The sequence below is a fragment of the Sardina pilchardus genome, chromosome 13 (assembly GCF_963854185.1).
Source record: "Sardina pilchardus chromosome 13, fSarPil1.1, whole genome shotgun sequence".
Lineage (NCBI taxonomy): Eukaryota > Metazoa > Chordata > Actinopteri > Clupeiformes > Clupeidae > Sardina > Sardina pilchardus.
In genome coordinates, this window is record NC_085006.1 from 20,502,323 (window position 1) to 20,507,919 (window position 5,597).

Here is a 5,597-nt window from a genome sequence, read left to right on the forward strand (position 1 = left end):
CCCCCCTCCGTTACCACAGCCCTGGGAGCCTGCTAACGCCAGCTGGAGAAGACACAGAGCGTCATTGTGTAAGAAGGGAGAGAAAGAAAGAGAGAGAGAGAGAGAGAGAGAGGGAAAAGTAAAAGAGAGAGGCAGCAAAGAGAGAATGAAAGGTAGAGAGAGGCAACATTGAGAGAGAGAGATCAAGAGAGAGACAGAGAGAGGAGTAACAGAGAAAGGCAGCAGAGAGAGAGAATGAGGGGTAGAAAGAGAGAGAGAGAGAGAGAGAGAGAGAGAGAGAGAGAAGGACAAAGTGTGAAAAGTAACAAAGAGAAAAAAGCAGGAGAGAGGGAGAAATGAAAGCAGAACAGAAAAAGAGAGGGGGAGAGAAGAGGCAGAGCAGGGGGTAGAGGTAGCTTTGGAAGGGACGAGAGAGAACTGGGAAAGAGGGAAGAGAGATAGAGAGGGGGAGGAGTGCGAGTGTGTGTGTGTGAGTGAGTGAGTGTGTGTGTGTGTGTGAGTGAGTGTGTGTGTGGAGGTTGGTTCGAGTGGCCTCAATCTGGGCCCCATGAGTCCTGGCACTGACGCCAGAACCAGAACTGGGTCAAACACTAGAGGAAAACACAGACACACACACACACACACACACACACACACACACACACACTCACAAAGAGCCCACACTTTGTCGAATAGTCATGCGTACAAACACATGCGCACCCGTCTCAGTTCAATAAGTTGCTCTACTAAACAAAAGCATGCTTTCAAACACACACACACACACACACACACACACACACACACACACACACACACACACACACACACACACACACACACACACACACACACACACACACACACACACACTAGCAAAATGGGGGAGGGAATATAGCTAACAAAGCGCAGACACAAAACTACACTACAGGTACAAGCCCAAACTTTCAGCCCTGATTTGAGTTTCTACAAAATGCAATTTCAATTTCCATCCAGAGGGGGTCAGTATGCCTAATGTTAAGTATCCTCTTACCTGATCAGCAGCCATTTTGCTGAGATTTTTGAAAACACTACTAAACCATCTAACCATCTCCGTATGTTGCGATATCACAATCCAGGCTTTTAATGTTCATTTTAGTACAGACTGTTCCCTGCTAAAAGTACAGATAGGCTCTTAATAGAGTCTAAGTGTCTGAGGTCATGCTGTTGGCCTTGGTAGCTGTGATTCTCATCTATTACTGAACCCTTCAAAGTCTTCACATCCCATTTCAGTTTATGATACTTGTGAATTCGAAATCCTGGTGAATTACACAATTGCTTCTCAAACCGCTGCGTTTGGAGAACACTGTGTAACGTCAATTTTACTTACACAGGTGACAGTGTGTCAACAGTAACAACTATATTGAATGCTTTATACAAATGTTGTGCTTAGCTCCAAATTAGACTATTAAATTCCTGTGTTTGCAAATACCCTGTAGATAAATACAGACCTTTAACTTGTGCCCTTTTCTCATGTTGCATGTGTTTCAATGATACAGCAGTGTGCAGCAGAGTCCAGCTCCTCCTTCCAAAACACTTCACCCCATAAGTGCTCCTGATGTGTCAGTTGGCGCCTGCATGGCAACCATTGGTTTGTGCAATATAAATGCAGTATGTGAATAACCATCGCAGTGAATTAGAAAACAGCACGTCTATAAGTTTACGTGTATAGTGCACCTGAAAATGTACTACTTTAAAAACACCTTACAAATACTTATGTACAGTATACTACTGTATAATGAACTAAATGGTGTGCTAGAAGTATATAACTTATATTTTAGTTTACTGACGGTATAGCTCTCATCAGCTGCCTGACCTGCCGGCGCATTTGGATTTCCCATACTAATGTTCAATCTTAAAAGATTGATCTTAGTATGGTGATAGCTAGATTAGCTCTCAGTACTTATGAGTTTAAAAACTGAAAGTGGGCCAATTTACACAGAATAAACATATAGTACATGTATAAGTGTGCCACAAGTACATTTATACTAATAAACTTACTACCTAAAGTAAACTTGGGAATTACATTTCAACTGCGCTTCAGTGAACTTTACTTGATAAAATTCACTACATTTTCAGCTGATGGTAACGTCAGGTGTGTTCATCGGCCCTTCGTATAATTATACATCATTAAAATGATGATTATGATACCAAACCTAGCTGCTGGTTATAACTTCCTTCAAATGTGATGATTTGTTTTGCTTTAAAATGGTCTGAGGTATACCAAAGCATTCCACTAAGCACGCGTCAGACGTCTAGTCTGGGAAGAAAACTGGCACTGAATCCCTCCCGGGGGTTATGTTGTGTTTCTGAGTGGGGGAAAAAATGACACAGAGACCAGCGATTGGTAAATACTTTATATGATTTTGTCTTTATCTTTGCAAATATTGTATAGAAAACACATGACGGAGACAGTTTTTGTTTAAAGCGCATCAGAGCATGGAGACGGGCGAGATGATGACAACATGTGTACAGCTTTACAAAACAAAAACACAAACAAATCCACAAATAAAACAGTCTCTTTCCGTACATCAACCCCTGCACCCGCGCACCATACACACTCACACTCACACACACACACACACACGCACACACACACACACACACACACACACACACTCACTCACTCTCTCACACACACACACACACACACACACACACACACACACACACACACACACACACACAGACACAGACACACACACGCACACACACATACACAGCCAAGGCTTCATCTCCAGAGCCTCCAGCTCCTCAAAATCGCTTTCTACATATTCACAGTTGGCAATAAAATACTTTTTTGAATCGTTGACATTTCTGTTACTAAAACATATGTTTTTGTGTTACTCATAATCTAGTCTCACATAGCCAGGCGTATAAGGTCACAATCTGGAGACACTTGTTGAAAATGTGAGCCAGAAATGAGTTTTAAATGATCTCTAACAAGGCTGTCCGTACACCCCCCCCCCCCCCCCCCCCCAAAGGGCTCTTCACACCAATAGTGATAATGGCAAAAAAATATTGCTCACGCTAATATGAATGACAATGTCAACAAATATACTACAATAATAACAACATGAAGAACAATATCATTGGGTATCACTTTCAGAGCGATCTTGTGAACGATAAAAAGCTGATAGCCAATCGCAATCCAGCAAATTTTAGACATCACATTCATCAACACGATGAAAGACTTTCCTTATTGTTGGGCAGTGTGGTTGTTCATTCATATCGTTATGGTTACAGTTACCGTCATAGTTATCAATCCCGGTGTGAGGGGCCCTTAACACTCCATACTCCAGCATGACTTCATATTTATAACCAATAGGGTTGTCTCCTTCAACATGCTCTACCTTAACAAAGCATTTTGATTGGTTTAGCATCCTTAATGCTGTGATCGTTACCGCCTATATCTAGCTCACATTTCGCTATGCTTGCCTTCAGTCATGTGTTATATATCCTTATCTGGCTACGTGAGACTAATCAAGCCCAAGTGTGTCTATTACTGTTGTAGTATAACTGTGATTTTTGGAGACAGATAGATTCTTGTTTTTTACATGAGCTTATTGAATGAATTTTCAAATACACGTAAATATATATACTTTTTAATATATATTTATATCTATATATTCATAGTCATATATGCTTGTGTGTGCATGTTGCTGCTGTCCAGGGTACTCGTCATCTCAGGGGAAAGGTTTTGGTTAAGTTTTCCCATATTCAAACTCCAGGATATTGACACAATACAAGCTTTGTTGAACTGGTGGTAGACTTAAGTCATCTTAAACCAACCATAATCCTTAGATTCCCAAATAACAGCGAGTAATACAGCCTTTTGTGAGTTTGTGTGTGTGTGTGTGTGTGTGTGTGTGTGTGTGTGTGTGTGTGTGTGTGTGTGTGTGTGTGTGTGTGTGTGTGTGTGTGTGTGTGTGTGTGTGCGTGTGTGTGCGTGTGTGTGTGTGTGCGTGTGTGTGTGTGTGTGTTGTACATGTGTGCGTATGTGTGTGTGTATGTGTGTGTGTTTGTGTGTTAACATGTTTATCCATGTGTGGGCTTGTGTGTGTGTGTGTGTGTGTGTGCGTGAACATGTGTATCTGTGTGATTGTGTGTGTGTGTATCTGTATGTGTGATGTGAACATGCATGTGTTAGCATAGCCTCACAGAGACGAAGGCAACACAGACTGACATTTTCTCATTTTGAACTGGCACAAGGTGTCATTGAGATAGCTGACTATGCTGAAACAGTACTCACTCACACGCACACACAGACACACGCCCGCACACACACACACACACACCCGCACACACACACACACACACACACACACACACACACACACACACACACAGAAATTCTGCCTAACCTGCAGTTATGATGAAAGAGAAACATACAATACAGATTACAAAATAACACCATTTCTTACGTGTCTACTGAAGGCTGCAGCACGCTTAGACATGTCATACATTCAGCAGAGAATACGTGTAGGTTGAGTATGATAAGAACGTGTCAGAGTGTGTGAGGAGAGAGAAAGAGAAAGAGAGAGTGAATGTGTGTTTCTGCGTACAGTACGTAAGGGTGTGTGTGTGAGTGTGTGTGTGTCTTCACTTTCAACCGACCATAATCCTTAGCTTTTAATACCAGTGGCCGAATAAGCTTTTTATGAGTGAGTGAGTAAGTGAGTGAGTGGGGTGTGTGTGTGTGTGTGTGTGTGTTTGTGTGTGTGAGAGACAGAGAGAAAAAGGAGAAATGACGTGGGTGGTGGTGGGGGGAAAGGTTGGGTGGGTAGGTCCTAATCCTGGATCCTGTTTCTGATGCTTTCTCCCATCACACACAGATGGTATGACTAGTAAGATTCATGGTGAGTAAGTGGCCGTAAAATATATGACTTGCTCCTGTGATTGACCTGGAGAATTGTTACATTGGCTGTATTGGGGAGATAGACTCTGGAGATAATCACCAAGACACACACAGAGTTCCCCAAGGCTCGATTACTGGACCTTGATTATTTAACCTCTAAGGATAAATCTCGGAAGTAAACCCAATTCCTGATGAGTTATGCAAGGATACTTCAAACGTACTTAATTCTTTTGCTTCTTATGTAATACTTCACAACTGTGGCACGCACACCTTAGGAACCCAACGAAAAGAGTAGGTACATAACTAGATGTGTCAGATTTGTTTGACACTTTAACGTGGCAGCAACAGAGAATTACTCAAGATCACTTTGACTGAATGGGTTCAAGCCTTAAAAACCTAAAAAAAAAAAAAAAAAAAATGCAGAAAAAAGTCATATTTTATCTTCAGTTACAACAAACATTGAAGCAATGGCTAAACTGGCTTATGTCAGATCTAGAATGGGTGATTACAGGCCTAATCGAGACTTAGAAAGGCTTAAGTCATTCTTTTCATGAGTGACGTGGTCTACTGCAACAATCTTTTTGCTGGTGCTCTCAAAAGACCACAAGACAGACACAGTACTGTATGTGCTGCAAGAATTCTAACAAAGACAAAGGAATCTGTTCATTGGATTACTACAGTTAGATCCAAATACTAGCTTCCAGTTGATTAAAAGACACGACTC

General features: G+C 41.7%; 1 protein-coding gene across 2 annotated transcripts in view; it reads right to left on the reverse strand.

Moving 5' to 3' along the window:
* Nucleotides 1–2,981: 2,981 nt before the first annotated feature.
* Nucleotides 2,982–5,597, reverse strand: part of pid1 (phosphotyrosine interaction domain containing 1) — a 31,139-nt gene continuing 28,523 nt past the window's right edge. For both annotated transcript variants that reach the window (XM_062552245.1, XM_062552246.1), the window contains exon 3: nucleotides 2,982–5,597. This exon is cut by the window's right edge and continues 1,756 nt beyond it. The gene's annotated coding sequence lies outside the window, so the exon portion shown is untranslated.